Raw genomic sequence first — 11,639 nt, 5'->3', positions numbered from 1 at the left:
ACACACACACACACACACACACACACACACACACACACACACACACATATATAAATGTATATATTTGTTAAAATATTGTATACACATATGATATACGGATCCTACAATAAGTAGTTAAAAAAGAACACACATGGTAGAGTACAAAAAAATGTTATACCTGTCACCGTTATCAAGGAAGTTGTGGCGCTGATAGTTTAATACTAAGCTAGTTGCTGAAAATGTTAAAAATTAATATAAATGAGAAAATCGAAGCGGATACATTTAGTGCTAAATTTGTACTAATTTATACCACCAACAGAAATGTTGTATCTGTTATCGTTATCAAGGAAATCGTGGCGCTGGTAGCTTAACGTTAACAAAATTTCTGTTGGTGGTACAAATTAGTACAAATTCAGCACTAAATGTATCCGCTTTAATTTTGTCATTTTGATTAGTTTTGACATTTGCTAGCTTAATATTAAGCTTGAAGCGCCACGATTATTTCGAAAATGGCACGAGGTACAAAATTATTGTTTGTGGTATAAATTAGTACAAAATAAATATTAAATATTCCACTAATTGTAAGTCCGATATGATTCTGCTGATTTGGTCCTACCAGCTTAACACTTTCTCTGCGGATGACGCACATGTGCGTGCAACTGAAAATATATGGTTGTTTTTATTATTTTTCATTCTCATTTTTTTTTTGTTCGGCAATCATATTATATATAAAATAAGTTATGACAAATATATGTTTTTCAAAATAATCATATTAGAATATTTGTAAAGAATTTTTCATTAAAAAAAAATATAATTGCAACTCCCAGCGAACAGCTACTTATTTTCGTCCGCAGCGAAAGTGTTAAGAGTTGTATTACGTACTCCTACAATCGTTTTTAATTAAGATTTGAAATACAAGAGTCTACAGTCCTAAGTGCCTCACGAGGAAGTTTATTTAATAATTAAATTTCGTGTGTGAATCTCTTTAAAACTTGTATTGAGTAATAACAAACAAATATGTTTATATCTCAGAAGCCGTTGAACATTCGATCTGTTTACTAAAGTTTTTTTATTCAGTACAATGTGTCCTATATACCATATAAATATTAAATGTGTTTTTCTGAACATCCTCTATATACAAATATTACATCACAGAGGAGTAGATATTATAGAATATGCAGTGGGTGTAGAATGTATTCGTACACCGATCAATTTCCCAAAAAACTTTTGTGTGAAATTGTAGTTTGTTAATTTCTTTTTTTATAATCAATGATATTCTACATATTCTGGGAAATTTCTACAATAGATGTAGTCCAAACAACAATTACTAGTTTATATAATTTGTGAAATTAACAAAAAAATGCGAAAAGTAGGTAAAAGTATAGAATCAATAAGTATTTGTACGATTCTCATGACGAACCATTTACAGTAGAGTTCGTAACATAAATGCATTAGTTTATTGCTTCGTACGAATTAAAAAACATCAAATTTCCAGTAAAGAAGTCTTAAAAAATGCTCTAATAGAGAAAAGGAAGAAGAGCCCACCTCGAATAATATCAACATTTACTTAATTTAATGCAAGAGTTGCAGCAATTATAAAATCAGAAGAAAATCCCACGAACTATTAATTATTTATAAAGTAATGTGAATTTTGTTTCTTTTATGAAGTTTTAAAAATGTATCAATTGTACAAATACTTATTGCTTCTATATTTCTATCAATTTATTCTTTTTTCTTGTTAATTTCGCACTTTATGTAAATAACTAATTTTCGTTGTGCCTTAACTATTTTAGAGATTTCCAAGAATATGTAGAATATCATTGTTTACAAAAAATAAGTTAATAAATTACAATTTCGCATAGTTTTTTTGAAAATTGATCGGTGTACGAATACTTTCTACACCCACTGTACATATACACTTTTCTAACAAACTATATTACAACGTAGCCTCAGAACAAAAGTACTTAAAAATAATATGCATAAAAAAAGTAGTTTAAATTGGTCGAAAAACTAGTTTTTTAGTCATCTTTCCGCAGTCTAATTAGTCTCGTAGAAAACGTGACATTATATCAGGCATCCGCAAGAAGCGGAATAAATATTCACACGCGACAAGCATGCGTCGTGGTCGTGAATCGGTGCATCGCTCATTCTGTAATTGCATCGGATCACGTGCAAGAACGTGCACGTTCGAAATCTGACGTCTGGCGTCGAACGATAGCGTCAAACGCCACTTTTGACAAGGGTGGCCCTCAATATCGGGACAATGTGGCACGGATATAACCTGCAGTCGAACGAATCATTCATGGCAGTCTGTGCATAGTTGGCTGCGTGCCGCGACGAGCATACACCGGACGCACGCACGAGTAATTCGGGCGCACGTGCGTTTGACGCGCCTTACTAAGAGATCCTCGAAACTTTTTTCTTCGTCGTTTTATCTTCGTAGGTAGAGTATCGTTGTTTGCTTTATACGATATAGATTCATCGATTGCTCTATAAGTTATATTTCTTACCTTGCTCTATAGTTGTAGCCTCTTAACTTGCTCTATACGTTATAGCCTCTTAACTTGCTCTATACGTTATAGCCTCGTTGATTGCTCTACTCAATATAACCTCTTAGCTTTCTCTATAAATTACAACCTCGTCACTTGTTCTATACGACATAGCTTCTTATCTTCCACGAGTAGTTCTGACCACGCGCAATTTTAGCAGTTCATCCTCCGCCTTCGATAGCGAGTATCATAATTCCACGACAGTTCAAGCGCAGTCAGTGGCCCCGACAGATGTGCAACCCGTGGACCCAACATCTTGGACCTCCTGCATCGTTGGCCTCTGCGTTGTACATACTCCCATTACACGCCATTTAGTAGACTCAATCCAGACACGTTTTTAAGCCGACAATTGACACGAAGTTAAATTCATCGATAATTCATTTTTTTCGTCATCAGTTCCCCTCTTCATCGTTATAAACATTATAAAGTGAAGCCTATCGTCATAAATTGTATACTTTATTTCAAAGGTGTAGCGTATTTTCATAAACCAACTATTACTACGTGGTTACTATTCAGGTCATTTTCATTATTCTAAAATGAAAACTATAGATTTAAATTCTATACTTAATAAATATATTTTACATGTCCTTCATTTTTTGTACATGCTTCTTCGATGATGCGATTCCTACATATAATCAATGTCATAAATAAAGGATATTTTGATGAATCCATAAAATCAAGTTGCTAGTCCTTCTTCAAGACATGGTTACTCTTCAAGACCTTTTCATTATCTTAAAATGAAGCCTAGCATTATAAACTCTATACTCTATTTTACAAAAAAATAATAAATAAATAAGTAAATAAATTTTCATGAATTAAATGAATCTACATGATCAACTCATTGGTCTTCCTCTTCAGAATAGATTTACTCTCAGTCTCGTGACTATAGAACCTCTTTCCTTGCAAAAATGTCAAGCTCCATTATCTTGCTATAATCGAGGTTCTACTGTATGCAGAACATCCTACATTAAACGTCACATTATAAATTAAAAATAAATTTAAGGAAGATTTAAGGTGACTGTTACAATATTAGCATCTAAGAAATTAGGTTGTCTATTTATATGAACAGTGCCACACAAAATAACTGAATGCAAGTCACGGAAGAAACTTTTGGGACAACCTAATATGCAGATAGATTAGAGACTTGGAAATTAGTTGAATCATCATGAATTGGCAAAATTCATAAGTAACTATCACTAGTGATCAGTATAGCGATCTACGTTTTTCTTATCTTTATTAATGTCCTGCAGATAAATCTCTATGTAAAATCGGTTCATTTAATTAAAAATTCAAATTCAATACCGTATTAAAAATTAGATGTTATATACAATGTGAGTGTCTTTGACTTTATAATATTCTGAATAACAAATCATAAGATTGACGTAATCTGTAAATCAATTAATTGTAGACTCTTGTGACCGTCTCTATTTAAATTCTATACGCTCTGCCACTTAACCAGTGCTCTGTGACATTACTGCACCAGTTTTGATAAAAAAGAAAACGAGAAGTTGGTTATCAAGATCGACCAGCACTCTGCATCGAAGAGGAAAAGATTTCTCACGGAGACTTTCGCAGTCATTGGCCACCGGCCACGTCATAACATGCAAATGGCTAATGTTACGTTCGCATAGGAAGATACGGGCCATCCCCCCAAACGATTGGACCGCTTTTATATAAGACGTCTGTTCGGGACACGTATCTGCTCTTATTGGGAATGCAGGAATCGCATCGTCGAAGCAGTATGTACAAAAAATGAAGGACATGCAAAATATATTTTACATGTAGCACGCAATCTTCATTGGTTCAAAACTCGAATTAGTTCCACTGTTTTAAATTTTTTACTTGCAAAATTCAACAATAAAATATAACAAGTCACTCAACGTTAAGATAAAGGGATACTATTAATTATTATTACTTTATTAATAAAGTAAACGAAGATATTATTGCCAAGAAGGAAAATAATACAATCCACGTGGAAGTATATAATTGGGAAGTGCAATCTTTTTGCTATAATAATACAAAATTAGAACAAATTTTGATATTATTATTGGCTATGCACTAATTGTAAAAAACTACATGGCGTATAAAATATATCCATTTGCAAAATTCAACAATAAAATATAATAAGTAACTAAATGTTAAGGCAAGTAAATAATTGAGACAAATAATTAAAATTTACTAATTTAGTAAAAAGACATTATTAGCAAAGGGAAAACAGTACAGTTCACGTAGAAGCATACAACTGACAAGTGCAACTTTTTGCCATACTAGGAAAAAATTAGAAAAAATTGTTGTATTGTTATTACACAATCGTCTTCGACTGGTTTTGCCAATTAACCTTTCGGGGCTGCTTAGATTTGAATAGGAACGTCGTTCTCCTTGGAAATTCCTGGGTTAACCGATTTGAAAGAAAACAAACCTTTTTACGTGATAATCTCTGGTCGCCTACGTGACTAATTCACGCGTCAAACGTCGCGTGACCGGTGGACAAATCGTTACCGGATATTTTACAGTTTACACGATCCGAACTGACCGACGAGACTGCAAATGTATAGATAGCCTAATTGCTATCGGCACGATTTGCACTAGTAGGTTTTAGATCAGTATTCCTGAAGGGGTAGCACGCAATCTTCATTGGTTCAAAACGAGAATTAGTTCGGTTTTAAATTTTTTACGGGGAATTTACAAGTTCGATCCAAGTTAGCTTGTTACGGTATATAAGGCATTGTTTTGAAGTTTATAGAACATTTTTTTTAATTGCATTGAGTTGCAACGGGGAGAGATGTAATTTGTATAAAGAACATAGAAAATTCAGAGTTTAAGGGGAGAAACTATCTTGGACAAATGAGAGTTATAGCTGTATTTAACACTTAAGGCAACAACCACGATTCCAAATAAAGAAATAGAAATCCCATACCAAGACTTGATTACAAGAATACAACACACATCGAAAGAAGAATGGAATAAAATATGGAACAACAAAAGAACAAAAACTCACAATATAACACACGACTTTTACCAAACAGTACCCCAAAGCACCATGACCAGGAGAGACAAAATAATAATGACTAGACTGAGAATTGGAAACTCAAAAATCACACATGAACACCTATTAAAGAAAACAGACTTTCCCGATTGCGACTCCTGCAATAAGGAAATTACAATTGACCACCTACTGGACGAATGTAGAAGATTTGAACTACAAAGAAGGAAGTACAACCTAACCCAGAAACAGCACTAATATCCCAGAAACACGTGCAAAATACCATCAATTACCTCAAGGACACCAAACTCTACGGTAGTATATAGTATCGTTCATTAATCAGAAACTTAATCGCATTCGTCGCTAATTACCATGCTGTAGATGCGACGTAAAACATATCCATAAAAAAGTACTTTTTTTTCGGAAATCATTGACTTAGTGAAAACTCTGTTATCTGAGGTTCGTTATACATATATCGAGTAATAGTCAAATAATTTTTATTTAGATTTTCTAAACGAATTGATAATATTAGAGTCGATATTGTTATTAGTAATTTTGACAGACAAACGCCACCAACCAACACCATTAAACTTGGAAAAAATGCTCGTAATTTATTGTCACGCGAATTGTAATATACCAGAATAATTGTGAAAAGTATTTTATATACATATGTGTACATAGCGAATATTCTGTAACATACTAATATATTACCTATTATACTAAACTTTATTCAAATTTTTCGTGCATATTTTGGATATTTTTCATACATATTTTGCATATGCATGTTACATATTTATCGTGCATAAATTTCCGCAGTCTAGTCATTACACTACAAATTTTATTTCGAATGACTCTCCATTAATCGGCGTTATGGGTTTCTTAGGTATGGTTACACCTGAAATAAAGAACCAAGTATTTTCATTTTCTACATGTTATATACTGTGAAAGTACGTATTGATTTCTCAAACTATCAATTTGCATGAGAATGGTGAACATTTGAAAAAGGATCTCTTTTTTGGCACAAAATTTACAGAAAAAGATGCCCGTAGCAAGAAATATTCTCAACGCATCGTAAAACCTATGCATATGTACTTCCACAGTATACAAAAACACTTGAATTTTTATTTCATGTCTAACTGAATATTTGTGAGAGTTCAGCGATACTAATAGAAAAGTCATCTTCGTCGTGCAATAACTCTAGCATTATATTTAAAAAACCTAAACAGAAATTATTTTTCTATTATGCAATATATGTATAACAAACCTCGGCAAACAGATCTTCTATAAAATCGATAGTTTTCGATAAAAGAAATTGTTGAATACATGTAATTAGAATTTTCACGCGTCCATTTTGCTGTTGTTTAAAAAATCAATAGAATTGAATGGAGTTCTCAAATCGGTCCAATCACGCAACAGAAGCATATTTCATTCAAAACTCGACTCTACATTTGCAGAATACCCATTGCACGATCAATACAGATCTCCAAGATTCAGGAATCCGTTAGGTGAATTTCTCCTGCAGCATTCGCTCCGCAATTTCCACTTTTACTAAATCGAGCACGATCTATACATCCAGGAAGTGGTCGAGGAGCATGACGAGGCTTCCTCCAGAGACGTAGCATGTCGAATGGGAAGGGATTATACGGATTCGGATCGAAAATGGACGCATTCACGGTCAATGAGCCGATTCGACGTTCGATTCGAGGCAAAATCGCCTCGCTTTCAATTTTCACGACGTGACACTTTTTTTTTTCCTCGTCGAATCGATGACCAGGCAACGCGAAAGTTTCGGAATTTCAAGTGAGCAGCTTTCATCGCTAGCCAGTCGATGGTTATTCCAGATGTACAGTGTGTCCCAGCCAAGGTGATACAGCGCTCTAACTCCAAAACTATCGGCCGAATGCAAAATTTCAAATATGGAAAATCCCTTCGCTCTCATGTCTCAGAGTGAAGGGATCTTTGTTCACTTTGTTATTTAAGGCGTCTGGCCACCCTGAGCGCTCGCCAGATGGGTACTATTTTTAAAAAATTCATAAATGCGAAAGTATAGAAAAAATATTTTTATGTTTTGACACATACTAAAGAACGGTTTAATGAATACATGAACAATTTTTTGAGATAACAAAAAAAAAGGGGCGGCGATTCGAAAATTTTGGTGAAGGCCTTTGTCGCAAGAGAGTAGCAATTGGATTTTTTTTTTAGCATTAAGAAAATTATGGTGAGCCGAAGAAATTTTTTTTTATTTTTCACCGAAATTTCACGAGAAAAATCGTCAATAAAAAAAAAAACTAATCAAGTAATCACAAAAATCCATTGCTACTCTTCAGATAATGTATCTAAAAGTAGTGTGTACAAATTTCAGAGCAATCGGACCGATAGTTTCCGAGATTTACGTTGTACCATTTTGAAAAATGTATTTTCGATATAATCCCAGAAGAAAGTAAACGTGCGGTCCGATTGCTCTGAAATTTGTACACACTACTTTTAGATAGATTATCTGAAGAATAGCAATGGATTTTTGCGATTACTTGATTAATTTTTTAATTAATTCTTTTTTAAGAATAGTACCCATCTGGTGAGCGCTCAGGGTGGCCAGACGCCTTAACATAATATGATGGTCAAGTTTCGTTTTTCAAATGGAACTATATATTTTTTTTATACCATGCGATAGTACTTTTCAAGACGAATTCATTAAGCTTTAATGTATTTAAACGATTTTTATTAGTTTTCAAGTTATAACGTTTCACAGTTTGCTAATTTTCACGGAAAAAACTCGGTTCGGCCCCGGGCGGTCCCATTGATGCAGTAAGCACCATGCAGTTCTTGAAATCGTTACGAGGGGGTCTCGTTTGGGATTCTAGGCCCAGAATATTGGGATTCTTCCCATTTTCTTTCGTTGGGTCTAGAATCCCAAGCGAGACCTTCCGTATCGATTTCAAGAACCGCATGGTGCTTACTGCATCAATGGGACTGCCCGAGTTTTCTCCTTGAAAATGAGCAAACTTTAAAGCGTTATAGCTTGAAAACTAATTAAAATCGGATAAATATCAGGTACCGGAAAAAGTCGTGCGAATTTTCAGAGAAAAATACAAATACTCAAATCTGTTTTAAATCATGGGTTAATTATGGGTTTTAAATCATGGGTTTATTCAACGAAATAATCACCATTTATTTCTTTTCAATAAGTATCCAATTTCTTTGCAATAAGTATCTGCAGTAATAGTCTGCCACGTGGAAGAAAATTAACGTGAACGATACCTCGTGTAGTCCACCAAACAGTGATCAGAACCTTCTTCGAATGGAGACTCGGTTTTGGTATGGTTCCTGTTGCACATGACCACTTCTGAACTCAGTGGTGTGATCGTCGTACATTATCATATTCCACCCACTTTTCATCACAAGTTAAAATTCGATCGATAAATAGATATTGCAAATGCTTAGCCGGAAGTATTTGTTGTCTTCCGTTAAACGGTGCGGTATCCATTTGCTCAATCTTTTGTGAAAATTAAGTGAATGAATTCGCTTTCTTGCGGTAGATTCTTCACATTCGATTACTTGAGCAAGGATTTGGATTTGAACTAACGTACACGATGAATTTTTCGTCTTCGATGACAGATGGACGCCCTGAACGCGGTTCGTCATCTACCGATTCATTTCCTTCTTTGAACCTTTTAAACCATTTCTGTGCGGTTCTTTCACTAACAGCACCTTCCCCACAAACTATTTCCGCTACAAATGCGTCTTGCTGCATTTGCTGCTGTACTGCCAAGTTTAAATTCGTAAAGAATAAAAGCACGAATTTTTACTCTTTTGCTGTCCATGTTTACTGTTCTTATAGCTACACAACAACGAAACAATTGAACTTCACGGATCATGCATACCAGTTACAAAGATCAAGCTTTAAAATGAAACCAAATTCATGTCTTACAGTTGTCAATTACCACACGAAAATCGATATATATAGTTACAATTAACGAATAAACCGCACGAACTTTTTCCGGTACCTAATACATTGAAGCTTAATGAATTCGTCTTGAAAAGTACTATCGCATGGTATAAAAAAGAATATATATGTATAGTTCCATTTGAAAAACGAAACTTGACCATCATATCTCGTTAAATAACAAAGTTAACAAAAATTCCTTCGCCCTGAAACATGAGGCCCATTTTACCATGCAATTTCCATATCTGAAATTTTGCATTCGGCCGATAGTTTTGGAGTTAGGGCTCCGTATCACTTTGGCTGGGACACTCTGTATATTAGAATTTCAAGAACACCAGACCAGATTCACTGACCCCTTAAATTTCGACTTTCCAATTCCCTCGTCGCGTGCTCCAAGACGTTCAAATGATCGGCTTAGGCACGACGATTCTCGGGAGTATTCCATAAAACTCTCTAAATGGGGTTACGTAAAGAGTCGTGACTGCGAGTTGGGCATATCTTATCCTGAAAGTTTCCTAGCTAGACGCCTGTTGCTTCTAGATAAGGTTGCTTCGTGCTTTGGTAGCTTTAATTGATCGTGTTGGGCATGGATCAGGTATTCGACTAATCTTGACAGTATTGAAGGATTATGGTGTCTGAAGAGGCGAAAAAATAGTTACGATTAGATGGAAGTTAATTTCAGTGGAAGTAAATGTGAAAGAAGTTTGTTATGCAATTACGGTAGCGTGATATGAGAGGACTGTATTTTTTCTATGTAAATTTAAGTATATGTTGTAAATTGTTGGGGAAATTTGCTGCAAGTATGTAGTTTAAGGGGGTATCCTGAATTAGGAAGTCTAAAAAAAGCGGTTTGTCGTGGATTTTTTTAGGGTGGAAAAAAATAATTAATTCTATCGAATTTTTTATCCTATTTTCATACATATTTGAGTAGTCTGTAGACTTGAGCATTTGTAGAGTCTTGAGCATTTGTAGAGCACTTTGCAATTAAAACCTCTTATCGGCGGGAAAGATGCAGGTCGTAATTTTGGTTTGACACAAAAAAGAAAAAGAAACTTTTATTTTCATACATTTATCTGCTATATGAACTAAACAAATTCATACAAAAAAAAGTTTGAACAACTTTTTTATCAAGTTAAAGTGATTCTTTTCACCCAAAGAACTCGTTCTTTTTTTCAAACTTGCAGTAATTTCACATTTCACCATTTTTGCGGGTTTTTATTAGTCCACATAGAAGAAAAATGTATGAAAATGAAAATTTCTTTTGGTTTTTTTGTGTCAAACCAAAATTACGACCTGCATCTTTCCCGCCGATATTAGGAGGTTTTAATTGTGAGGTGTTCTACAAATCTGCGTCACAGTCAACTCAATTTGAATATTTCTTGTTGAAAAAATTTGTACAGACTACTCAAATATGTATGAAAATAGGATAAAAAGTTCGATAGAATTAATTATTTTTTTCCATCCTAAAAAAATTCACGAAAAACCGCTTCTTTTAGACCTCCTAATTCAGGATACCTTCTTAAGGGGGGAGTCTGGTCCAGTAAATGTATTTTTCTAATGGTATATAATTTCCAGATATAATTAATTTTTGTTATTTAAACCTTTTTTTACATATGAAGGGACGTTCAAAGGAAAAAATTTGACAGTGTAGATTTAACTTGAATGTGTACATATATGTATAGATATAGTAGTCGCAAGGAAAGGATTCGGTGAAAACGGTGCGATACGTGGAGCCCTGGGAAAACATCTGATAGATAAAATCAGAAAATTGTATTCTTTAGTAGGAGTGTGAAATGCGTATGAACTTCAATTTGCAAAAAAAAGTGTAAATTGCAAAAATGGCGGCAAAAAACATGAAAATGAACGATACATGTCGGCCGTTATTTTGCAATAACTTTATACTATAATAATAAGTCATTAAGAGTCGAGGTTCATTAGCATACATACTTAATTACCTTCAATTGAAGCGTTGAATCAAGTGAGTCGAATAAAAATTCGATGAGCTATGCGTCCCACCGTTTTGACCGAATATTTTTCTTGCGAGAGTATATATATGTACATTTAAATTAAATCTACACTGTCAAATTTTTTTTGAACGTTCCTTTATATGTAAAAAAAGTTTCAATAACAAAAATTAATCTCTCTCTCTCTCTCTCTCTCTCTCTCTCTCTCTCTCTCTCTCTCT

The 11,639-nt window shown here is 34.2% G+C and overlaps 1 protein-coding gene across 5 annotated transcripts in view; it reads left to right on the top strand.

Moving 5' to 3' along the window:
• Positions 1 to 11,639, top strand: part of LOC128888598 (transcription factor cwo) — a 112,367-nt gene that overhangs the window by 72,397 nt on the left and 28,331 nt on the right. The gene's annotated exons all lie outside the window — the stretch shown is intronic.

The sequence above is a fragment of the Hylaeus anthracinus genome, unplaced genomic scaffold, assembly GCF_026225885.1.
Source record: "Hylaeus anthracinus isolate JK02 unplaced genomic scaffold, UHH_iyHylAnth1.0_haploid 11994, whole genome shotgun sequence".
Classification (NCBI taxonomy): domain Eukaryota; kingdom Metazoa; phylum Arthropoda; class Insecta; order Hymenoptera; family Colletidae; genus Hylaeus; species Hylaeus anthracinus.
This window is presented reverse-complemented; position numbering and strand designations above follow the sequence as displayed.